Consider the following 27,784-nt stretch of genomic DNA (forward strand, 5'->3'; position numbering starts at 1 on the left):
CAGGTTTGAGTAAAAGTGCTCAAAGGGCAAAAGAGAAAACAGGGGTGTAGAGATAATTGGTGGGGAGAGAAGGGACAGTGAGAGGAGTTGAGAAATTTTTCCTTTATTCTTCTAGACTTTCTCAGACCCAAGACAAGTTCTTAAAGATATACATCAAATCCTGTAGTCCTTTCTTATCTATGGTCCAAACAAAACAGGCGATAAAAATTTCCTCTTCCTTTCTGTACTCCTAATAAAATGCAAAGTACAGCCAAAATGTATGAGGCCATCTTGGGAGAAATTATAACTGGGACATGAAGTGAGGCCGTGTACTGTCAAGTCTCCGGGTTTGGATTTCACAGCCAGTGTCCATGACCAGCAGGGTGTGCTCCAACGAGCAGATGGCTTCCCGTCTCTCGTCACCGTGGTCCATCCATCTGGCCAGGTTTTATCCTGCCACCCGCCTTCACAAATCATTGTCTCAATTGTAAATACACGGCCTGCTGCCATCTCTCCAAAAGCTTTATTTTTGGCAGAGTAGGGTACATTAGGGGCTGTATGAAAAAGTTGTGGATTGCATGCCCATTGTCGCTTCGAACAACTGAAAACCCATTTGGATGGGCAGGCTTCTGAATAATGTTTCCCAATTCTCTGTATTGAACACCAGGTTTCACTGCATCCATGGCATCATATGTGGTCTGGCCCTTGTTTCTGTCCTCCTTCATCCACATCTCCAATGAAAAAAGTCTCATGCAGCTCCCCATGATAACCACTGTGATCCACATTAACTGTATCACCTTCTTGCAAAGGCCATCTGTCTGGAATTCCATGACAGATTACTTCATTCACTGAGGCACAAGACTTTGGGAAATCATAGTATTTCAGGGGAGAAGGATAGCAATTTCTTGTAATACATGTTAAGTACAGAGCATGATCTACTTCCTCAGTAGTTATACCTGGTTTAATCATCCCAGCAGCATGATCCAAAACTTCTCTAGCAAGCCTACATATAAGTCGCATCCCTTCTATAACTTCATTTGAGAGTAATTTAATTTGAGAAGTACCTGTAAGAGTCTGTTCAGATTCAGACATTCCTAAAGGATGACCAGCATAATCTGGTCTTTGAATATAACTTGGCACTGGCCTTGTTGGCATCAGTAGATAATGTGGTTTGGGTTTACCAGTATACTGATAACCTGCCCATGGGTCAGTGTTAATTCATCTTCTACCGTCCAGGAAGACACTTCTTGCTTTGCCTTTTCATCTTTGGCTTTCTTAGGTAGTAACCTGCGAGTAGCCCGACTTCCTTTAAAACATTCCTGTGAGCAGAAGTATGAGCCGCAGATGCCCAGCTTGATGCAGGTGGGATCCTAGAGGTTGGCCCCACCACTGCAGCCGTCTGTTCCGCACACACACATTTCCACGGCCACCAAGCTGCCTGCCTGCTCAGCAGGGTCTTAATAAGTTAAGCATGACACCGATTATAAGACCCACTGGCTCCACTCCTAGGTCTTTACCCCAGAGAAAAGACTTACATGAAAACGTTCATGACGGCTTCAATTGTAAAAGTCAAAAACTGTAAAACTACCACATCCATCAAAAGGTAAATGGATAGACAAAGGGTTGTATATTCATTTAATGGACTCACAGTAGAGATGGATGGATTATCGATACGAACTACAACATGGATGATTCTCTAAATAAGTGTGCTGAGTGAAAGCAGTCACTCCTTCCTCTTACTTCACTCCTTCCTCTTACTTCACTGAGTGAAAGCAGCCACTCCTTCCTCTCCACTTACATCTGATGGCCCTTGCCCTCCCTGTGTCTCCAGCCTCCCTCACTCTCTTTCTCAGATATTTCCTCAAATAAACTTCTCTGTCTTGGCAGGTGTTTTTTTTTTGGAAGACCTGGACTAACACCTCTGGAAACAAAGAGTGATCCCCCAAAAGACAGTAAGATGAGGATTTGAAACTGGCTCTTCCATTACCTAGCAAAAACAAGGGATGCCATGGTAGTTGGTAGGTATGGCAATTAGAGTCTTTAGCACAAGGTGGTGACTTGCTAAATTATTTCCTGCTGGTAACCTGGGAAAATGTTCCAATGGACACATATTGGGATGGGTGTGATGATGGTAGCCTGTGAAAAATACGTGGGGAAACAATACCTGCCTACACACACCTGGGGCTGGTTGGTTCCGGACAAAAGAGGGCTAATGAAAAACTAAGGGTGGTTCATAACCAGTAACGACTAAGCGTGAAAGGCACAAGTTCTGTTGTACTTCACAAAGAAGCTTTTATCACTTGAAGTGGAAGGACATGCCTGGCTGACCCACAGGCTGAATACCTAACACAGCAGAGCCTCAGAGACAGGCTGTTATGTGAAGGTTAGAACCGTGATTGGGAAATCCTGGGGCAGGAAAATCTGGTTGCATGTCCCTGCGGATATTGACTGCATGGGCTCCTTGCTGTCCTTTGGGCTTGAAGATGTGGCCCACACTTCCCCAGGAAGTGACAGCACTTCAGCTGTGTTGAATGACACTGCAGCACCTTCCCCCCACCCCGCCTCTGCAGTGAAACAGAGCTACCCTCAGGAATTTCCCCCACCTCTTCTTCTGGCTACCAGGCCAATAAAGACTGCTAATTCTCAGCATAACTAAGAGAAACAGAGGGAAATGACTATACACCTAAGCTTTGCAAGGAGACAAACGTCTGTGATTGGAGTTTGAGTGTGTTTGATCAAAAGACCAGAATATAAAACTGGATATGTAAGAATTCATTGACTTAGGGGCACCTTCTCAGGACTCACAATTTAATATCCAGGTAAGAATTCCAGGGAGTGGAGCAAACTCACTGCTGGAGTGGCTTATATAAATTTGGAAAAGATGATGGCCAAATCTCTGACCAACAAATGCCTGAATTGCCCTGACAGTAGAGGAAGAACGACGAGGTTGAGGGAGGTAGCCATGCTGGAAGGATATAGTATATAAGGTCAGACCACCCATGAGAGTGTTATGTTCCAAGAGAAGGCCTGGAGGAAACCTCATTCACCAGGATTATCAGGAATCCTCTGGGAAGAGGGGCAACAGTTGAAGTTAGGAGGTGCCCTCCTCTGCTAGGGTAGGATGACTGTAGAGAAGGCAATCACAGAGCTGGGCTATTAATATGGTGGGAATTAAAAGAAGAAATAGTGGTCGGGTATTGGAGGTGCTTGACTATTGAAACCAAGAAGGACCTTGGCCATAATGACCCACAGGTTGGAGGTGAATCCAAGGAGTTGTGGAGGTGGTGAAGAGGCCATGGTGTCCAGAGTGGCAGAATAGACAGGCAGAACTAAGAGGATTGGAGGGGTAGGAGTCAGGCGATGATCAGTCCATAAACTCTGGTTCATAGACCCCTAGAAACTTTATGGGTAGGCTTCGGTGTATCTCTAACCTATGCCTTAAATATATTCAAGATGTTACATGTCAGTGCATATTTGAGAGAGTTAAGGCATGAGGGTCTAAACCTTTCATGAGATTCTTGAAGAAGTCCATGGCACAAAATGAGCAATAGCTAGGTCAATGAATAATTCATTAACAAAACTAAAATTCATTATGTTAATAGTGAAAAACTAGGATTCTTAGATATTTGCCCATTACAGTAAAAAATAATACAAGTTCATGTTAATATCATTGTTGATTAATATTATTCTGGACATGCTAGTCAATAAAACTGGAAATATAATTTAAAAGAGACATAATTATCTCTTTTAAGAAATAGGAGGGGAGAAAAATGATAGAAGACAAGTGGTTTGAAATTTTCTTTATCATCACTGTATTGTTCAGTGAAAATAGTATGACTATTATGATGACCATATAAAACAATTGGTTATTTTTAATGTGTTCTCTTGGCCAAATTTTAATTTTCTTCAGAATTGCCTCAGATGCTTATCAACAATGTAGCTTTCCAGGTTTTGTAATCTGAGTGTCTCTAACATGTGTCTTATACCAATAAAGCAATATTTCAAAAGAATATTGAAAGGTATTTCAATGGTAGTGTCTAAACAACTAGCCAAAAGAATTACAGAAAGTACAATATCATAGTTAACAGATTCCAGGTAAAATGGCTACATTTAATTTTTCCTTCATGAGAGTAAAAGCATAGTCTCCACTGTGTTATATTCAATTATCTTTCTTTATGTATTTTAGATTATTGTCTAATACCTGATTTTGAAATTTAGAAAAATAATTTATTTTTGTCAAAGTATATTTTCCATTTTCCTGTGCTTAACTGGTTCAAAATTTTTTAATCTGCAATAATTTTAGCTTTTTTCTTTAAGTAATTGGATTTATTAAATTTAGGTCAATCTGCTTTAGATATTTGGCAAAGCAAACATTTGACAAAACATTCAGGTTGGAAAGTGCTAATGAGAGATGTGAGACAATGCTACCAGCAAATTGCAATAAAAAAAGAAATAAATCACTGCATCACATGAAATAATCAAGAGTAAGGTAAATGACTTCCCACATTCATAGAGTTCTCGAATCTATTTCTCTGTGGCAGGTAGAGATAAGTGAAGAGTCAGGAGACAAGAGCTCCAGATTCTGCTGATAACAAAAGAGCCATGAGCAAAGCTGAGACAAGGCGCTTGGAAAGCCTTGTCATCAAATGCTTGCCAAGTCATACATACTTCATTTAGTGAAGAATTGTTAAAAGAGGTATAAAAATCAATTTGAAAAGTGCATGAAACCCCCTTCCTTCATTACTGTTTACTTAGTGCATACAATGTAAAAGATATTCTACTAGAGGTTAAGGATATATCAGGGAACAAAACAGAAAACCAAACCCAACGAACAGACAAAGAACTTCCTTGTGGAGATGACAGGCTCACAGAACTTCCAATTCATTATGGAAATTCAGTGCTTGGATTTATTACCGTGTGGTAGGTTTTGCTTTCCATTTAAGGATGACTTTTCTTGGCTTCTTTTCAACTTCTTTCCTCGTGGAAGAATGAACCTTCAACCTTAGGCGGTTCCCAGGTTCTTTAGAAAGGAAAGAAGGAAGGCTGGATGGTCATGGACGCGAGGGAGCTCCTTTGGAGCTTCCTCTGTTTCTGGTGAAGGGCGGCAAGGGTTCTTCTGTGATATTTATGTGGGATCAAATGCTTACACGCTGCCCTCTCCTCCCCACTCGCCCTCGCCCCGCCCCGGCCGGCCACCACACTGGAAGTTCATGAGGATGGCTCTGCTCTGTTTGTTTCCATGGCATCTCTAGACTTGTTTGTATGGCTTATTGCAGGAACCAAACCAATGTGTTTTTTGTTTTTTTAAAAATGAATACATGGGAATAAATTGGAAAGAAGCAATTAGAAGTTTGAGAAGTGTAGAAGTTTTTTGAACAATAATAGAATAAAACTGCCCAAGAACATGACTAAGCTTTTCAGATGATACTTGGAAGTTGGAGATTTATAGTGGAACAAATTGCAGAATTTGGTGATGTTCTGATGCAGTTTAAGTGCCTTAAGTACGAGTATAATACTAGAATAGAAACAACTGATTTTTCTTCAAGGATGTTTGTTCCCATTATAATTTTGAGAATTAAAGGATACAATTGCAATGAAAACTTTGGATTCAATATCCTAATAAGATGGTGCTTCATTTGGTTTTAATGTAAGCAGGTAATTTTCCACTCTTCCCAACGTTTATTTAAAAAGTTTTATACAATGAAATTCCATCAGACTCATCTTGAAAACCATGAATAATAGAGAGTGAAAGTAATTGTTAGAGTTATTCATGAAGCAATCCATGAATATGCCATCCAGTCTAAGATTTATAAAATTAGGATATTTGGCTTAAGTGCATTTTAATGACATTCATTTTTATTATAAACATCCCATTATAGTCAACAAAGGTAGATTCTGTCTTGTATAAATATCAAGGTTAAACTGAACCCAGAAACTAGAGCTTTTTCTTTTCCTCCTCCTGGGACTCTGAGTCAGTATATCATTCTAGATAGAGGGAACAGGCCTTTCAGTGAGCGACATGGTGTATTCTAGAACCTGAGAGAAGCCAGTGTAACTCAGGCTCAGGGCTGGACCATAACAATCAGGCAAGGGTTAGACTATGTCAAACCTTACAGATTCTAACTCAAAATGCTTGGATGCCATTGGAGGGGGCAGGTGCTGGCATTGACAAGATCAATTTTTAAGAAAAATCCTGCAGCAAAGAATAAATCAGATGAAAGATTAAACTGAAGAGAAGGCAGAAGGGATGGAGAAAAGAGAGATTAAACATATATTTAGAGTCGTTTAAGGTAAAGATCTAGATTCAAGACCTCTAGCTAATTCACAGTTCAACTAAATAGTGAGAACATGGCAGGCTATTCTAACAACATAAAGAAGAGAAAAAGAACCAAGCAAAAGTGACTTTCCATGTTTTAATCCCCTTTGGTGAAAAATCCACTTTATATTCAGAAAGTACAAGCCCATTTTTCTTTTTCCAGGAGAGAAATGAGAGATAATGCACAGGAGAATAAGCAATCATAAGCAAACAAAATTACTTTCTTTTCATGGGTAAGATGTGATTAAAAATCAGAAGCTTTTATTTAAAAAGTTGCAATACTTTAATTTTGCTTGCCCAATCTTCAGAGCTGGCAACATCTGTTGGTTATAAGCTCTGTTTTAGGATATCATGTATGTATTTATTTCTTGACTTTTTAATTTTTTTTCTCCAGACAAACATATATGTTCTTCCCAACACCAGGTTTTCTGCTTTTAAAAATTCTTGGTTAGATCTTATGCCTTTTAAATCAATATTCACCTGATTCACAATAGGTAAAATTTGACACTCTGATAATGACATTTTCTCTCTTTATTTTTAAAAAAATGTTACATTAAAAAAATATGAGGTCCATATATACCCCACACCCCCTGAGAATGACATTTTTCAAACCATTCTTTAGAGATCACTGAGGACAGTTAGAAGGTTCTTTAAAGACCACTGAAGACAAATCTATAATTTTAGAGAGGAACAAATGGAAGCCCGAAGAGAGGAGACTCTGGAGGTGAGGGTTAGCTTCTGGCTAATCTCATGGGCTAGAACCAAGTGCTTTAGCACGACACAACTGCAGCTCAGAGCCTGTGAAATCACGCATGGCAGCCCAACCGCCTCCGCAAAACCTCCATCCTCCAGTCCTTTATGCTTTCTTCTGCCAGAGGGTTTACAGGAGTCACCCTAGCAAGTTCAAAGGCACAACCATCTTCATCCTCACAAAAACCTGTGAACATGACATTAGTTTTTTGTTTTGTTTAGTCAGTACATGCCAATAATTTTTTTACCCCCCCCCCCGTGACTCTTTTGCTTGCTGCTTTCTGTGTCCATTCACTGTGCGTTGTTCTGTGTCTGTGTTTTTTAAATATTTATTTATTTATTTCTCCCCCTCCCCTCGTGTCTTGCTGCTCGTTATTCCGCGTTTTTGCTTATCTCCCTTTTTGTTGCGTCGTCTAGCTGAGTCGACTCTCTGCGGCTTTTGCGGGCTGGTGGCACTCTGCAGCGCCCAGGCCGGTGGCTCTCCGCAGCGTGTGGGTGAGCTTGCCTTCACAAGGAGGCCCTGGGATGTGAACCCAGGGCCTCCCATATGGTAGACGGGAGCCCAACTGATTGAGCCGCAGCCGCTTCCCCGTGCCAATGAATTTTAGTGTGTCTGTAAAGGTAGGATTCTCTGATACCTACTACATTTTTGAACCATGAGTAGAGTGAGTGTGGGTGGCTTAAGTATCTTAACCACTTGGAACATTCACCATGGGTTTTAAATGCCTGCTTTCATTTCCTCTAGCCATGACAGTGATGATGGAAATAGTCTTAGCCTTTTTTCAAGCTGTGATCGGTGGTGATTTCCCAGAGTGCAGAAGGTGACACTTTTTCAGAGATGAGGCAATTATTTGCATAATACTCTTTGCCAAGCACTCTGCCCTCCTTTGAGATGAAGAGTCTTTCAAATATTGTACAATTAACTGTTATCAGCTTTTGTGTGTGATTCATTCCTCCTGAAAGGAGATATAACAAGGCCACTAGAAGATATCTGAAACAATTCTCATGTTTGAGGCATAATGGGAAATTCAAATATCAATCTCAAAGTGGAAAGCAGGCATTTAGATTTCTTCAAGTGAAAAATAATGATTCATAGGGGAAAAAAAGAGTAATTTTTGAAAAAAAAGAAAGCAGAAGAAAAGAGCATTGTATACTATTTTCTTTAATGTTTCAGAAAACTTGGTTGGGTTTGAATTTTATCTTTTTTTCCCCCAAAGATGTTGAATATTAAAACTTTGAAAAAGCCCAAAATTCTGTTTGAGAGGAAGCATTTAAGTAGAGTTGATGAGCATTTCCAGCAGGTTCCCAAGTCCAAAAGCTTTTCAAATTTAATGCGAAGCTGATACTGTTACTTTGCTAGCTGAATTTTTAAAATTATATGCTCTCTTTATAATGGCCTTTAAAATGCTGTGCTTCAGATTCCATCAGCTCATTCTCCCCTACTGAGAACTGAACACGGTCGGAGGGTTTGGTCACTAATGTAGTAAAATAACTGGGAAATATCTGAAATCTTAATGCTTTCCAATCAGATCTGGAATTTACATGCCCCAAATTTCACTCTTTGAGAACATAAAGTTAAATATAACTTAAACAATTCTACAAATTAAATGCTACCTATATAAAAATACTCCCTACAAGGGAACTATATTGATGACAGGCCTTTAGTAATGGTTCAACATGCATTGATTTATCAACTGCTCTTTGAGAAGCCATTCAGAAACAAAAGACACTAAGTTATGAAGAATTAATTTTCTCCCTGGAAATCACCTCTTCACCTATAATTTATTGATCTCATTGCCAGTAATGCTGCAGTAATGTCTCTGTTTTTCCTGGACTATAATTGTAGGACTCTTGCAAATCAACAGGCTACTTTGTGTTTTCATGTTGCTAGTGTTCCAATTTCACACATAAGACATGGAAGGGAAAAGGAAAACCCTCACGTCATTGTTCTTGAAAAGCGACTTTATTCCTCTCTGTTGCTGTTAATACAGGAGGTGGAATTACTTTGGTTAAGCTAGGTTCACTGTTCATAAAATTGAATTTATATTTTAGACTATTTCTAGTTCTCATAACAAGCTTTTCTGCTGATCCTCTCTGATCTCTTTTTATCTCATGTAACTAAAACAGGGACTTTCAATTTTCCTCCTTAGGATTTCAACTTTTAGGAGGCAGGGACTCTGCAGAATATTGAAATTATACTTTTTCACTTTAATATTTAAACACTTAATCAAAATATTAAATGCACACAATTAAAAGATCAAATAGTAGAGAATAAGTAGAGTAGAAGGGTAGAGAATCTGTTGAAAATGTTTATAACTGTGAGTAACAAGAAACCAGTGGCTTAAACCATGCAGATGTTGACTTTTTTCTGTGCCTGAGGATTAAATCTGGGTAACGTCAAAGTTAGCCTAACAACTCTATGATGCCAGCAGGGACTAGATCCGTTTTCTGATGTGACATGCTCATTGGATTGGCTTTATCTTACAGTGACCCAATATGTCTATAGTTAAAAATCCTGACTCATCTAGAATCAGATATTCCTCCCATCGTTTATGCAATGATACATTTCAAAAGTCTATCTCTTTAACCCACAAAGAATGTCAGTGAAGTATTATCAGGAAACTTTTAAGGAGAGTTTGAGAAATGGAGAAAGCCTGAAGTTCCATGCTGCCCTCAGATACCACCAGACCCATGATGTCTCTGATTAGAAAGCAATATCCATCCACAAGCTGATTCAACAACAGATTGTAACAATTTGACCTGATCCTCAATGAAGCAGCAAGAGCGATACTTTTAAAAACATAGCAAAGATGGTGTCCCAGGAATTCACTGCAATGATCCAGCTCATCTTGCTCTGGCCCCACAGAACATCTGACCTCATCCAACCACTGCTTTCAATTTTGGGGGACAAGTACCTGGAATTGGAATTGTAAAACTTTCTGAGGAAACACAAGACTGGTTTCAACAGTGGTTGCGCCATCTCACTATCTTATGGACAATTTACAAGGGTTCTTATTTCTCTGCTACATCACCAACACTTGTTATTTTTGTTTGGTTTTGTCTTGGTTTGGTTTGTTTGTTTTGGATAACTCATTGTTATCCAAACTCATTGTGGTTTTGATTTGCATTTCCCTAAGGGCTAATGATACTGAGTATCTTTTCATGTGCTTATTGACCATTTGTATAACTTCTTAAAAGAAATATCTATTAATTTCCCAGGCCAATTTTTTAATTGGGTTGTCCTTTTGTTGTTCAGTTATAGTTCTCCTTTATATATTCTGGATATTAAACTCTTATTAGATATTTAAGTTGTATTATTTTCAACCATTCTGTAGGTTGACTTTTCACTTTCTTAATAATGTTATTTGATGAATAAAAGTTTTTATGTGTGTAAAGTCTATTTTATCTATTACATATTACGTGCTTATGCTTTTGATGCCATATCTAAGAAATTATTGCCAAATCCAATGTCAGGAAAGTTTTACTCTATCTTTTCTTCTAAGAGTTTCATTAATTTTGCTTTTATATTTGGTCATTGATTCATTTTGAGCTAATTTTTGTGTATGTTCTGAGTTTGGGGTCCAATATGACTCTTTTGCATGTGGATATCCAATTTTCTCAGCATCACTTTTTTTTCATTTGTTACATGAGGTTTTACTATCTTATACAGTCCCATGTTTCAGTTTTTAGCTTTCCTTCTAGTAATATACATGACCTTAGACTTTCCCTTTCAATCACTGTCATAACCATAGCATAGCTCTGGTAGTTACAAACACTGTGATATGCTTTCTCCATTTCTATTCATTTCCAAAGATTTACAAATAACTTTTATACCAGTTCTGCACAGATTAACTCTCAGCTTTCCATTCTCTACCTTCTTTCTATTTTCTGGTGACCCATCTTCTAATTATTAACTACACCCAGCACATTTATTTGAAGAGATTAATCTTTTTTTTTTTTAAGATTTCATTTTTTATTTATTTCTCTCCCCTTCCTCCTCCTTCCCCCCTCCCATTGTCTGCTCTATGTGTCCATTCACTGTGTGTTCTTCTGTGTCCACTCACATTCTTGTCAGCAGCACTGGGAATCTGTGTCTCTTTCGTTGCGTCATCTTGCTGCATCAGCTCTCCCTGTGTATGGTGCCACTCTTGGGCAGGCTGTGCTTTTTTCCACATGGGGGTGCACTCTTTGCATGTGGGGCTCCCCTATGCGGGAGACACCCCTGCATGGCATGGCACTCCTTGCACACGTTAGCACTGCACATGAGCCAGCTCCCCACATGGGTCAGGAGGCCATGTGTTTGAACCCTGGACCTCCTATATAGTAGGTGGATGCTGTATCAGTAGAGCCAAATCTGCTTCCCTGAAGAGATTATTCTATACCCGTTGCATTCATTTAATCTGTAGATGCTTTTGGTATGTTGACATCTTAACATTATTGTCTTACAATCAATGAAAATGGATATCTTGCTATTTATTTAGATCTTTATTTTCTTTCAGTAGTGTTTTTAGTTTTCAGTATACATATTCTTTTAGATGCTATTATAAATGGAACTGTTTTCTTAATTTCCATTTTAGATTGCTCATTGTTGGTACATAGAAACACAACTGATTTTTGTAAGTTAATTTTGGATCCTGAATACTTGCTGAATTCATTTATTCTCCCAACTAATTTTCTTGTTTATTGTTTGGGATTTCATATATAAAGAATTATATCATCTACAAATTGAAATTATTTTGCTTTTTACTTTCCATTTTGGATTCCTAGTATTTCTTTTTCTTATTTACCAGTAAAATATTAAATAGCCAAGTGGGCATCCTTGTCTTGTTGCTGATCTTAGGGGAAACATTTTCAGGCTTTCACCATTGAGTATAATGTTAGCTGTGTTTTTTTCATAGATTCCCTTAATCCTGTTGATGACTTTCCCTTCTATTCCTAGTTTTCTGAATATTTTTATCATGAAAGGGTGTTGGATTTTGTCAAATGCCTTTGATGTATCAACTGAGATGATCATGTGGATTTTTCCTTCATTCTATAATATGGTATATTGCATTGATCGATTTTCTTATCTAGATCACCCTCACATTCCTAAGGTAAATCCAACTTGATCACAGTGTAAGATTCTCTTCATATGCTATTGAATCTGATTTGATAGTATTTTGTTGAGGATTTTTACATCTACATTCTTATGTAACATTGGTCTGTATTTTTCTTTTCTACTTTTGTGTTTTTCTGGATTTGGTATGATGGTAATGCTGGCTTCTTAGATTGAGTTAGTAAGTGATCCCTCTCTTCAATTTTTTAGATTAATTTGAGAATGTTTGGTGTCAATTCTTCTTTGAAAGTTTGGTAGATTCACTGGTGAAATCATCTATCTGGTCTTGGAATTTTCTTTGTTGGGAGATTTTTTTTCTTTTCTTTTTTTTTCATTTTCACATTTTTATTTTATTATTATCTTTTTTTTTTAAAAGATACATGGATCACACAAAATGTTACATTAAAAAATATAAGAGGTTCCCATATACGCCACTCCCCACACTCCCCACATCTCCCACATCATCAACTTCTTTCATCAGTGTGGTACATTCATTGCATTTGATGAGTACATTTTGGAGCATTGCTACAGAGCATGGATCATAGTTTATGTTGTAGATTATACTCTCTCCCAGTCCATTCAGTGGGTTATGGCAGGATATATAGTGTCCTGCATCTGTTCCTGCAATATCATTGAGGACACTCCAAATCCCCAAAATGTCCCAATATCACACCTATATTTCCCTCTCCCTGCCTTCAGCCACCCCTGAGGTCACTGTCTCCACATCAGTGATATACTTTCCTACATTGCTAGAGTCAGAATATTTCTATAGTATAATACCAGTAAGTCCACTCTAATACATATTTTGTTCCTCCATCATGAAGACCCCAGGATGGTGATGTCCACTCCACCTCTAAATTGAAAGGGGGTTTGGATCCCACATGGCTGATGGATGGAATTCTCCTGCTTGCAGCTGTAGACTCTCTCTGTTCCCTGGTGGGGTGGTTGACCATCCTCACCTCCCTGTTAGCTGACCTGGGTAAGTCCAGCGGTTCAGAGAGTAGGTGTTACAAATCTGCTGAGACTCAGGGCCCAGCTGGCACATAGACAGTTGTTGGAAGATTTTTTTATTATTGATTCAATCTCCTCACTTGTATTAGGTCTGTTAGATCTGTTTCTTCTTGAGTTAATTTAGGTAAATTATGTGGTTCTAGGAAATTTTCCATTTCATCTTGATTATCTGTTTTTTTGACATAATAGTTTATATCATTCTTTATGATCTTAATTTATGGAAGAGCAATAGTAACGTCCCATCTTTGATTTCCAATTTCACTTATTTTCATCTTCTCTCTCTTTTTTATTTTTGTTTTTGTTAATTCTGTTAAAGATTTGTCAATATTATTTATCTTCCAAAGAACCAACCTTTGGTTTTGGTAATACTGTAAGTCTCTATTTAATTTTACCTTATCTAATATTTGTTATTCCCTTCCTTCTGCCAACTTTAGATTTAGTATGCACTTCTCTTTCTAGTTCCTCAAATGTTCATTTAGATTATTGCTTTAATATCTTTCTTCTTTCTTAACATTGGCATTTAGAGCTATACACTTCCCTCTAAACACTACTTTTACTGTATTCCATTAATTTAAGTATGTTGTGTATCCATTTGAATTTGTCTCTAAGAATTTTCTGACTTCCCTTGTGATTTATTCTTTGACTCAACAGTTGTTTAAAAATATGCTGTTTAATTTCAACATATTTTTGAAATTTCCAGTTCTTCTGTTCTTGATTTCTAGCTTCATTTCATTGTGGTTGGAGAAGATGTTTTGTGTTATTTCAATCTTTTAAAATTCTTTGAGATTTGTTTAGTGACCTCACATATGATCTATCCTAGAGAATGATCCATGTGCACTTCTAGTGTTGTTTGTGGAGTGTTCTATATATACCTTTTAGGTCTGGTTAGTTTATAGTACGTTTCAAGCCATCTGTTTCCTTTTTGATCTTCTGTCTAGATATTCTATCCATTATTGAAAATGGTGTATTGGATTCTTCAGTTGTTCTTAAAGTACTGCCTATTTGTCCCTTCAGTTCTCTCATTGTTTGCTTCATGTATTTTGTGGCTCTGTTGTGAGTTGCATATATGCTTATAATTATTATATCTTCTTGATAGATTGACCCTTTTGTCCTTGTTTGTCTCATAACAGTTTTTGACTTAAACTCTATTTTGTCTGATGTTGTATAGTTATCCCTGCTTTCTTTTGATTAATATTTACATGGAATAATTTTCATCTTTTCACTTTCAACCTATTTTTGTCTTAGGTTCTAAGATGAGTCTCTTGTAAACAGTATATATTTACATCATGCTTTTCCATCCATTCTGCCAATCTCTGTTTTTGGAGCATTTAATCCATTTATATTCAGAGCAATTACTGATAAGACAGGGTTTACTTTTGCCATTTGGCTAATTTCTCTGATATGCTTTATACCTTTTTCACCATCGTATCGTCTATGGCTGCCTTCTTTCGTATACAGCAAAACATCATTTCAGAGAAGCAGTTCTTTTATTTTTTTCTTTCTGCTACTCATACTGAATAATGTCAATTATCTTATCTTCAAGTTTGCTGATTCTTTCTTCTGCCAGCTCAAATCTGCTGTTTGTCTCCTCGAGTGAATTTTTTATTTCAGTTTTACTTTTCATCTCCAGAATTTCCATTTGATTCCTTTTAAACATTTCTAATACTGCTCTTTGTTCATGAATCCTTTTCCAGATTCGCTCTAGCTTTTTGTCCATGTTTTCCTTTGTCTCATTGAACTTATTTAGGAGAGTTAACTTAATGTCTTTGATTAGTTGTTTCAATGTCTTAGTTTCTTCATGGATAGTTTTTGGCACTTTATTTTGTTCCTTTCAATGGACCATCTCTTCCTCCATATTTGCATGCTTTAAAATTTATGTTAAAGTTTGAGTATTTTGATGTTGTAATTCCAGAAATTGCCTCCTCCCCCCAAGGTTTTTAGGAATTTTTTCCCTGATTCTGCATTTTATTGATTACAGTTTACCCTCGACTTGTCTCCAGAGTTCTTGGAAAGTTGTTTTTGACAGTGTCTGCTTGTCTATTGAGGTTTCTCTCTCAGAAATTTTGTAGTTTTAGCTTACACATTTAAGCTTTTGATAACATCTTGCAATATATTTTGGTGCATGCTATAAAGTAATGTGTGAGACTTTTTTTTTTTTTTTTTGCCATTGGGGTATCTACTTTTTCCACAGAATTTATTGAAAAATCATTCTATTCTGCATTGAATTATCTTGTCATCTTTATCTAAAGTTAACTGAGCAATTCCATGTGGATCTATATCTAAATATAGTATTTTGCTTATTTCTCTTTTTCCAATCTTAATCCAGTTTATATTGTCATACACTATAATTACTATAGCTTTATAATGAATCTTGAAAGCATGTTGTTTAGGTCAACCAATTTTATTTTCCTTTCTCAATATTATATTGTTCATTCTAGGTGTTTTGTTTTTGTATATGAATTTTAGAATCAACTTGTCAAATCTGACATGTGCACAATACAATTTACATTATATCTATATAAATTTAAAGAAACAATCCTATTGTTATTAGTAATAATTTTGCATCTTTATCCTAAAAGATTCAGTTATAACTATCAATATTTGATTCTTAATATAAATCGTGCCAAATTTCAGTGACATCCATGTACCTTTTTCTAAACTTCAAAGCCATTCTGAGGTCACAGAATCCTAAGCTTTGACAAAATGAAAAATAAGGCTTTCATGGTTTTCTTAGTAAATGAGAGAATTTTTTCCCCTGAATTTTGGCAGCCACTTTAGCACCAGTTTTCTCCATGGGCTTCAGCACTCGATCTTTTAAAACTAATCTTCCTACTGCAGCTTATCATTTAAATTAGGTTGACAAAGTATGAATTTTCCTTCTGGCGTCTCTAGTGATTTCTTTGATATTAAAATTATGTTTTCCATTTGGTTTCTTCAGGGATCTACCCTGAAAGGAATATATTATTGAGAATATTCAACAGAGCATCTGTAGTTTTTAACTCAAACTAATTTTATTCTACTAAGCAGATAATACACTTTACAACTGAGTACATCTTAGACCAATAACTCTGAACCTCTGGCATTAATTTTTATCTTAAACAGCGAATTAAATTGTTGTTGTTAATGTAAGTTCCATATAAGATAGGATTTTTGTTTGTTTTTTCTATTCTTGTATACCAAGTACTTAGTTCAATGACCACCACATAGGAGGCACTTGATAAATATTTTTGGAATAAAGGAATGAATCGTGCCTCCCATTCATTTTTAATGTTTCATATTTTAATAATTTTATGTATAATTATTCCACCAAAAGAGAAGTTTCAAATTTTTATGGGACTTTTATGCTTAATAGTTAGCATAAAGAAATTGTTCAATTGGCACCAAATCATTTTACCTTTCCCACTGTGCTCCTAGCTTAGTGTTTCTTGCAGTTAAATGTGATCATGTGACTCAGTTTCTGGCCAATGAAATGGAGATAGAACTAATGAATGCCACTTCCATGCCTGACGGTGTGGTATTATGATCTCTTTCATCCCTGCCTGGTAGATGCACATAGATGCCCAGTGTGACCATGGAAACCAGATGTTGAAGGTAGGGAAGATTGCCTTATTACTCTGGGTCTCTGAACCGCTTCATGGAGTAGCTGGTCAGCCCTCTGTGACCACCTCTGCTTAGGCTTTATGCAAGTGGAAAATAAACATCTATTGTACTACGCTAGGGAAATTTGGAAGTGTTCATAATAATAGCATTTAACATTACCTTAATTAATATGAAAGTGGTATCTTGAAGTGGGTTACTGCAATGAGAAATGATGAAATACCTAACACTGACTTGATCATTTCGTGTCAGGGAGTAATAAAAGTTATTTAAAAAGGTAGAATGATGAAAAGTCATATTATGCTGTGGCAAATGAGTTTGAAATGTATGGATGGGCAGGCCAATCACATGCTTACCAAGCTTGCAATTCTCTGAGATCAGGTTGATACAGAATATCATTATTTTGTTTGATGTTAGCTGAGTTTAACAAAGAGTATAAAGAAAATGATGGGCTTAGGATAAAATTGGCTGGTGAGTCAGAAAGAACTTGAATATAGCAATTCCAGAAATAATGGGCTGAATTTCCCTGTCCCTGTTGACTTCTAGAACGGTGTGAAAGTGCATTTTAGAGATGCTTCACCAAATGGAGAAGAAAGCTGTGTCATTGGATGAGTCTTTCTGGAGACATCATCCCATTAGCACTTTCACTTTGCCTACACTTTTCCCAAGTGTGCTCCTATAGCACAAGAAAGCCCAATGGCTGAGAGATGTAGGTCACTGGAGCATGAAGCATTAGAAGGTTAAGAAATGGGCAAGGTGCTGGAAGGGTCAATTAGAGTACCCACACCCTCACCATTTAAGACCACTTGTGAACTACATGAAATTCCATCTTTCTCTTGAAACTGATTTTCAAGGTAATGACTTCTCACAATTACCAAGACTTTAAAAGAAGGTTAGTGGAACAAGCAGTATTCGCTACTGCTGCATTTGATCCTGAAGCTATAGCTGATATCCCTCATCTCCCTCTTTCACACCCATTCTAGATTCTGGTCACCTTCATCCAGCAAGTTTGCTAGTCTCACTTGCACGTACATGAGTGAGTCAAACTCCATCCAGGATGGGTCATAGTTTCTGATTGCCATGTTCTTATATTATCGCTGCTTCAGCTGCTTTCCAGGCGGAAAATTAGCAAGAGACATCCAGTAATTAATTAGAATTCCAAACTCCCCAATGCCCTCTCTATATAAGGCACCTCTCTATTCAGGATGTACAAGTGAATTACACCTATTAATAAATTAGCTCCTTTCTTTTCCTGCTAGTCTACTGGGATGAGTAGGTCAAAGTAGCCAGGTAACCGAGTTCCTTCCTGGTCTAAATGTCCCACTCCTGGTGACTGAGTCCTCTAATTTAGCATATCCTAAAGGTGCTGGGGCAGGAAACAGTTTCCTGAAGTGGGTCACTGGAAGTTACAGTGAAAGGGGCTATAGGGCTATATTTACTTCTATCCTTTGGTTCCTGGCCCATGTGTTTAGTTAATGGGGAGAAAGCACCATAAAATGGCTATTCATTAAAAACATTTAAAAAACTCATCTTTGAGGATAGAACACAAACTTTGAAAGCTCTTGTCCCCAATCTGGCACCTTAGTTCTGATTTTAAGAGATCAACCCATTATTTATACAGGCAGACGGGTTCTGGCTGATATTGTATGTGAGTGGGTCCCATTGTCATCCGTCCATTGTTTCACTTCTTTTGCCATAAAGTAGCTCCATTAGGCGAAGGCAATGTTGCATGGGAACCACATACTCATAATGAGATACACGGTAAGCCCTTAGATAGTGGTACTTCCCCCAAAACTACAGGCTTGGAAACTTTTCCATAGGTGAAATATGGGTCAGTTTCAACAAGGAAAAATTGCTGCTGTAGATATCAAAAATATTTCCACCAAGAAGTAAATACATGCTTAAAATAACTAAACAGGTTACATATTGGAGACACTTCCTTAATTTGTTCATGAACATTTCTTAATTAAAATCAGTTGATAAAGCATCAAGACAATCTCTAAAATATATGCTCAGATGAATGAGAACAACAAAACATCTCACTGGTTAATTAATTGATGCATGACATTATCATAACTATAACAACATGCAATTTTAAGCATCTTAAGAAATAAAAAATTGGGAAAAAATGTGCTGATTTTCATTTTATTAAGAAAAAGAAATATTTCAGAAAAAACACATGCATATGTGATCATTAATTACAAGACAAATATCCACAAGGGTTTAAGAAAAATGACATCTTTATATGAGGAGCTCTTGAAAATGATTCTCTGACTTTGTAAGGCAGAGTACACAACTTCTTAAAATTATCTCACAAAAGTTTTACATTCATTTGTTTAGAATATTTTTTGAAAAATACATACATACATATTTTTCGTGAAACATATATTATGGGAAATTACTGTTTGATGAACATATCTTGGGAAATATTATTCCAATGTAAAGCATATTCACTGGTAATAAAAAATATGTAGGCTGTATTTGCTCTTTACTTGTACATATTTCATTTAGCTTATTAAATAGTATGTGGTTATAATAATATCAAATCTATTTATGGAATCTAGTCTTTAAAGTGATAAAATAATACCTGGGAAAAAAAATTGAATAAATTTAAAATACCCCACTTCTACTTATAATTATTATTTTTGTAAAAATTTATTTATTTTATTTTATTTATTCCCCCTCCCTTGTTGTTTTGTGCTCATTGCCTGCTCTCAGCTCTCTGAGGCAATACAGACTGTCAGCTCTCCATGCAGCAGCCTCAGGAATTGAACATGGGGCCTTTCATATGGTAGATGGGAGCCCAGTCACTTGGGCCACATTTGCTTCCCCCAATTCTTTTTAATGAAGAAAGCTTTTACTGATGGTCTATTTTTTTTTCCTAAAAATTGATCCCTGGTGTGTTTTTTAAATACATTTAATTCTGGAGCAAATATATATTTAGATAGATTATACCTAGAGAGATAATTGCTTAGAATTTCTGTTCTTAGTTATATGTAATCTTAGAATTGTTAGGAGAAGTGATGGAATTTTGACCACCTTCATTAATTTATAATTTGCATAAAAGAAATACACTGATTTAAAGTACAGTTTGATGACTTTGACACCTGTGTGTTCCCCACCTCAACCAAGATACCCCTTTCCCCATTGCATTCCTTGCCCCACCATGCACTTCCCCCCAGGAAACAACTGGTCTGATTTTTATCACATGGAATCAAACATTGTGCTTGTTTTGCTGTACAACTTCTTTTACTCAAAAAATTTCGGTGATATTTTTCCATGCTGTTCTTTATAGCAGGAACATATGTATTTTCTTGCTGAGTAGTATTCCATTATAAGAACATAACAAAAACTGCTTATCCATTTACTTCTTATTGGATATTTGGGTTACAATTTTTGGATATTATCCCTTTCATAAACATTTTGTTGTCATGTTTTGGGGAAATGTATTTCACTTTGTGAGACACTGAAGAGCAATGGTACAAAGTGTATGTTTTTTTTTTTTTCAAAGATTTATTTATTTCTCTCCCCTTCCCACCCCACCCCAGTTGTCTGTTCTCTGTGTCTATTTGCTATGTCCTCTTCTTTGTCCACTTCTGTTGTTGTTAGCTGCACGGGAATCTGTGTTTCTTTTTGTTGCGTCATCTTGTGTCAGCTCTCCTTGTGTGCGGCACCATTCCAGGGCAGGCTGCACTTTCTTTCGCACTGGGCGGCTCTCCTTAGGGGTCACACTCCTTGCGCATGGGGCTCCCCTACGCGGGGGACACCCCTGCCTGGCACGGCGCTCCTTGCGTGCATCAGTACTGCGCATGGGCCAGCTCCACATGGGTCAGGAGGCCCGGGGCTTGAACCACAGACCTCCAATGTGGTAGACAGACGCCCTAACCACTGGGCCAAGTCCACCGCCACAAAGTGTATGTTCTACCAAACATTCTTGCCCGCAATTTGAGGGTCTCGGTTGTTTTAATGTTCTAATCACATGGTTTGGTTCATCTTTTTCATTTTAGCCACTCTGAAGGGTGTAGCAGCATTTCATTGTGCTTTCAGTTTGATGAAGGATGCTATCATCTTTAGAGAATTTTGGTCCTGGAAGTGTTACAGATGAAATAACATTTTAAGATAAAACATATGAAAAAAGATAAATTGCAATTTGGACTGTAATGTAGGTATGCAAATAAATAAAGGTTGACCAGCAGCGATGAATATTTAAATAAGGAACAGAAGTTAATTCATACAAAATAATACATTCATGATGAAACAAAAAAGGCAAGTATGAAAAGTGGGAAAAGATGAAAGAAAAACAGGGAAAAATGTTGTGAATTCACACCACAGAGAGTTTGGTGATACATAAACTGATTATAAAATTTATTGTCCAAATTGGTTCTTTGTGGAGAGTGAAAAATGGGAATTAAAGAATAATTAAAATGATAAAATTTGACAAGTTATTTATAAGTTGACCAACATATTTGTTTTATTATATTGGTGGATGTATAAAATAGTAATGCAAAAATAACTTCAAAAATATTTTTTCAAAAAAAATAAGTAACAATTCATATACGTTAAGCAAAAGTAAAAAAAAATTATATTGGTCATCTAAAAATAATGGTGTACAGTGTGTTAACTTTGAAATTCTATCTTTGCAATGTGAAATATCTGGGCTTGTGGGAAGAATCTTTTGGTAGTTTCTATATTTAATTGAACGAATTTATATGCTAAAACATAGTGGAATGAATATGAGAAGTTGTTCAATTTTGTAGCATCTAAATTTGCCAAAGCAGCCAAAACAACCATAAGTAGAAACTGCTATTTGATGTTTTGTGTCTGTTAAAAATATTTGCTAAGACTCTCTGAAAGGAGACCAAAGACAGTGACTGTGGAGTTGTTTGTGCTGCAATGTTAGCACATTTTCATGTGACAAACTTGTATTTGAAAATACCTTCTTTCTAACAGAAATTAGACTGCTCTTTGCAAGTTCATTAGCATATGCAGTGAGAATATTATTATGCAGCATATTCAGCTCCACAGACATGAGTTGATGAAAGAAGGTGACAATTCCCCAAAAATGTGAATTTGAAGAAGCATATATACAATTTTGTGAACAGATAAATATTAAGAACATGGTCAAAAATACATTCTTAGGGAAGCGGCTGTGGCTCAATCAGCTGGGCTCCCGTCTACCATATGGGAGGCCCTGGGCTTGTGTCCTGGCTTCTCCTTGTGAAGGCAGGCTCACCTGCACACCGCAGAGAGCCCACAAGTGCCACGGAGCGCCTACTAAGCCAGGTGACGCAACAAAAACGGAGACAAGTAAAAACACAGAAGAGCGCACAACAAATGAACACAGAGAGCAGACAGCAAGTAAGCCACAAGGCGGCGAAGGGGGCGCGGGTAAAAAAGAACATTCTCATACATATGCAGGAATATAGTATTGAAGGCAGTTTTACCTAATAAACACTAAAATATGTATATACTCCCCAGACACAATTTGTTTATGTTCTATTTAGTGCTCAGATTATCAATATAAATGTATCTCAAAGCTTTGCAGTAAATGGAATATGTTTTAGAAAGGATTTTACTCATCAAAATGATTTTTGAGTAGTATTTTTAAAATTCCCATTTAAAAAATGTTTGGGTGCCTACAACTGCAAGCAGGAGAATTGCATCCATCAGCCATGTGGGATCTAAGCCCCTCTTGATTTAGAGTTGGAGTGGACATCACCAACCCAGGATCCACAGGATGGAATAATAAAATATGGATTGGAGTGGACTTACTGGTTTCTACTATAGACTATTGTGACTCTAGCAATGGAAGAAATTGTGTCATTGATATGGAGACAGTGACCACTGTAGTTGCTGAGGGCAGAGAGAAGGAAGAAGAGATGTGGGGTGTGGGTATATGGTAACCTCTTTTATTTTTTAATGTAACACTTTTTGTGATCTATGTATCTTTTTCTAAAAAAACGTAAAAAAAATAAAAAATAAAAAGTGTTTGGGAAATATGGACTATAGTTAGTAGGAAGATTATGACCATGTTCTTTCATAATTTGTAACAAATGTTTCACAGAAATGCAGGGTGTTGGTGGTGGGGTGATATATGGGGCCTCTGTATGATGTTATGCATGTTTGTCTCATAAGTTCACAGCTTTTACTATACACTTATTGTTTATGTATGTTCATGTGTGAATGATATACTTCAATAAAATTTTAAAAATACAAAAATAAATGCTTGGGAAATACACACTTTTTGACAGCCCTTTGAAATCTCTAACATATCCTTGTTTGGAAATAGATTTTACAGTTCTTCAATGATATCAGGTCTTCTGAAATAAATCTACAGTTCAATGAGATTCCAATCAAAATGACCATAGGAAGTTTTGTGGAACTTAAGCTGCCTCTTAAAGTTATATAAAATGCAAAAGAAATTGCTTTACCAGATATTATTACAGATCTAGGGAGAGTAAGGTTGGGTGACATTGGTGCATAGATAGAAAAATGGATGAATGAAACAGAATCAAGAGCCTAAACATAGAAGTAAAAATACATGGAAGAAAGATGTATGACAGAGCTGGGAAGGCACAGTGGTGGGAAAGAGTTAATCAGACAACAAACGTTTCTCTACATGGGAAAACAAACATTGTCCTTGTCTCAAACCACCGTGAGAAATCAATTCCATGTGATTCAGAGTTCTCAGTGTGGAACGCAAACTTTGAAAAGGTTGAAGCAAATTTTAGGGGGTTAGCTCTGTGATTTCAGTGTAGGCAGAGAATTGGTAAATGTGCTATAAAAGTAACAGACCATAAAGGAAAAGATAAAGGAAAAATTTTAAAGGAAAATATTCATAAATGTTTCCATTCATCAAAAGAAATATTTTAAAAAGCCAAAAGAGTGGGAGATGGTGCTTACAGTGCCATTTCTGAGTATTGAAAGGAAAGAACCACCTTGCTTTTTCAATTAGAAAAAAGACTGGATGCTGTGAATAGTTAATGCCCAGAAAGGCACCAATGCAATGCATATTAAAAACACATGACAAAAATCTCACTAATCTGAGAAAACACTTAGGCTGCAGAGAAATGGATTCTTTAAATGCTCTGCAAGGAAGTGTAAACTGCTGCAGCCATTCTGGAGGGAAATCTAGCAGTATTTGGTGAAATTAATAATGCACATACCATGTGCTGTAGCTATCCTATTCTTTGACATATAACTCAGAGAAATATCACATATCCCAATAGAGGCATCCTTGAATACACTGAGCAGTATTTATTGTAGGGGGGGCAATATACTACCTGAATAGCTACAAGTGGGCTAAATGTAACTGAAACATAAGGGATGCTGCAAATGAATACTAACGAGGAGTAATATATTGTGACACTACACAAACAATGAATCCTAAATTAAACCATGGACTGTAGTTAATAGCACAACTGTAAAAATGTGCTTTCATCAATTCTAACAAATGTACTGCAACAATGCAAGGTGTTCATAACGGGGTGGTATAGAGGAATCCTGTATTTTATGTATGATTGTTCTGTAAACCTACAACTTCTTTAATAAAGAAATAACAAATATATTATGGAGTTTGAAACAGTTAAAAATTATCCATAACTCAGAACCATGTAACAAGAATTTAAATAAACATATACAAAAAGTACACTATATATTTTATAAATATTCATACGTTTTATAATATACCACCATGAAAATATATCAAAAACATTAGAGAGGTACATAGGAGTGTTTGAAAGGAATGGATGTCCAGAATAAGGGAGAAGGGATCATGAAATGAAATGAAATAACTAAATTAGATTTAAGAATGAGATCATATGAGTATTGAGAATTTGAAACAAGAACTGGGTTTTATGGGATTGATTATAATTGCATATCATGTCCGGAGTACAATTATTAAGTAAAGTCTGTGGTCCTGAATTCCAAGATAAAATCAAATAAAATTTAAAATCAGGAGATTGGCACAAATATTTTTGCTTCCATGTTTTCTTGAAAAACTCCAAATCTGGCACACTGCATCTTTATTCCTTTGAGGCACCAAATGTACTTCTAGAGAGAGGGTTTATATTCTTTTTTGTAACATTCAACTGGTTTTGATCATTCAATTAGCAACCTCAGTCATGTAAGAATTCTAGTTTGCACCTCTATTTCAAGGTGTCTAGCAGAACAGGTGAGGCAGTACAGAGCAATAAAAATTTTGATTATGGCCAAAATGTATCATATTCAAGGCACACTTAAGCATTCAAGCTCAATGATTTCTTTTTATTGACTAGCCAAGCTCTTTGTCTACAGTCTCATTATATACCTTAGTACTGTCTTCAATTAAAAGTTCATATGTGAACCTCTCTCTTGGCCTCAAATACTATTTATTTTGTTTGCACATATTTTCCCCTACTATGCTATTCACATGAAGAATGGATCCTATAGATGAGGCTGCTGGGAATAATCTCATTTTAGAATTTTAGAAATTTTCCCGTTTAATACATTTTATTTCTTATAAGTGAAACCCAATACTCTTTCGCCTGCATGTTTTTCTAAATTTTGTAATTTCATATTAATAAAAAAGCAACTCATATTTAATTTCACTAAGTATTGCAAGATGTCTATCCAGAATGACTGCACCAGTTGAAACTTCCACCAGCAGTGCATGAAAGTATCTATTTTCTCACATCTTCTCTCCTGATCAGTATTTCCCATCAGTTATCATTTAAAAAAAAAAAATGTATAGCTGTTTTAGTTTCCTAGGCTGCTGAAGCAAATTCCACTAAATGGATTGGCTAAAGCAATGGGAATATGTTAACTTAAGTTCTGAGGACAGGAAAATGTTCAAATCAAGGCATCAAGCAATGTTTCCTTCTTTAAGACTGGCTGCCGGCTCTCTCTTCTCTTGCAGATTTTGCTGATTTTAGCTTCTGGCGCTCTCTCTCTACCCCCCGCCTCCCCATTCCATTTATAAAGGATTCCAGTCCACTGAGATTGAGATGGGTCACACCTTAAGTGAAATAGCCTCATCAAAAGATCCCACTTACAGGTTTAATGTATACCCAGGGGACCTGAATCTCTGGACTGACCATGTGATAGCCAGGCCCTGAGCCTCAACAGACTTGCAACTCTTATACTCTGGTTTATTGGACTTACCCCATTCAGCTAACATGGAGGTGAAGAAGGTCAACCACCACACCATGGAGCCAAGAGTGCCTACAACTGAAAGCAGGAGAATTGCATCCAGCATCCATGTGGAATCTAAGCCCCCTCTTGACATAGATGTGGAGTGGACACAACCATTCTAAGGTCCACAGGATGGAGGAATAGAGTATGGATTAGAGTGGACTTACTGATAATTCTATTCATGAACTATTGTGATTAGTAATCGAAGAAAATGTGGCCTTGGTGTGGAGAAAGTGGCCATGGTGGCTGCTGGGGGTGGGGAATGGGAGGAAGAGATGTGATGTGGGGGCATTTTCGGGACTTGGGAGTTGTCCTGGGTGGTGCTTCAGGGACAGTTACCAGACATTGTATGTCCTCCCATGGCCCACTGGGTGGAAAGTGGGAGAGTGTGGGCTATGGTGTGGACCATTGACCATGAGGTGCAGCGGTGCTCAGAGATGTATTCACCAAGTGCGATGAATGTCTCATGATGATGGAGGAGGTTGTTGTTATGGGGGAAGGAGTGGGGTGAGGGGGGTGGGGGGTATATGGGGACCTCATATTTTTTGAATGTAACATTAAAAAAATAAAGACAAAAAAAATCATACAAATAAACTACCACTTTAATTCCTCTCATCTGTGAAAACCTAATGTCTAAAATAAATATTTTATTTGGTGTTTAAAAAAAAAAAGATCCCACTTACAATGGGTCCACAGCTACAGGAATGGATTATGTTTAAGAGCATGATTTTTTGGGGTCCATACTGCTCAAACCACCACAGTGCACCTGCTCTGAAGCCTGGGGCAGCACCACTCTTCCTGCATATTGGGGCAGGAAGACCTGCCCTTTCCAAGTGCCTGGACATACTCACCCTTTCTGCACACACATGGGTGACCCACTCTCTTGGCCTGAGAAATGCCTTCGGGCCAGACCTCAGCTTCCCTGGTTCTGTCGTTGATGTGATTTTTCCTTCAATTTGTCCCTTTTGTGTCCCTTTTAGTTCAGGCTAGCAGTGGCTCCATTTATGTAGACCTTGCAAAAAAAAAAAAAAATTGTTGATTTTGCATGCAGTACATAGGGGTCCAAACCATCAGACAAAGAAACTTTCCACAAATCCTTCCTGAATAGCTGCATTTCCAGTCCTGACTTTCACTGAAATGATAAACTGGGTCCATATTTTTCACACCCTCACATGGAGCACTATTTTCTGGGGATTCACTTCCCAGAATTTTCTAAACAATCAATTCTGCTTTCTTTGTGCCCAGGAATTCTGTTCTCAGCTTACCCCTTTCCTCTCACATTTTACTACAGGCTGCAAGGAGAAAGCAGGCTGCACTTTCCACCTTTAGCTTGGAAATCTCCTCAGTTAAATATCCGAGTTCATCACTCTCAAATTCTGCCTTCCATCTGACACCAGAACTCAATTTTGCCAAGTTCTCTGCCATTTTAAAATAAGAATTGCCTTTCCTCCAGTTTCCAGTAACACAGTCATCAGTTTCTTCTGAGTCTTCATCAGAAGGACCTTTAGCATCTGTATTTCTACCAACAGTCTCTTCAAAGCAATCTAGCCTCTTAAGTACCTCGCAATTCTTCCAGCCCCTACCCATTACTCATTTCAAAAGCTGTCTCTAATATTTTCATTAGCATCACTCTATCCTCCTGGTACCAAAGTCTGTTTACATTTTGTAGGCTTCCTAAAGGAAATGCCATGAAATAAGTTGGCTTAAACAATGGGAATTTATTAGAGAACAGTTTTGAGGCTGGGAAAATGCCTGAAATTCTCTATTAAAAGCACCAAGGTGATGCCTTCTTTCCGAAGACTGGCTGCCGGGGATCCTTGGCCCCTCTGTCACATGGCAAGGCATATGGCAGCTTCTCCTGGACT

General features: G+C 37.1%; 1 pseudogene; it reads right to left on the bottom strand.

The window, feature by feature from the left end:
- Positions 1-280: 280 nt before the first annotated feature.
- Positions 281-27,506, bottom strand: LOC101429837 (methionine aminopeptidase 1-like; annotated as a pseudogene).
- Positions 27,507-27,784: the final 278 nt, after the last annotated feature.

This window comes from Dasypus novemcinctus, chromosome 28 (genome assembly GCF_030445035.2).
Source record: "Dasypus novemcinctus isolate mDasNov1 chromosome 28, mDasNov1.1.hap2, whole genome shotgun sequence".
NCBI classification, from domain to species: domain Eukaryota; kingdom Metazoa; phylum Chordata; class Mammalia; order Cingulata; family Dasypodidae; genus Dasypus; species Dasypus novemcinctus.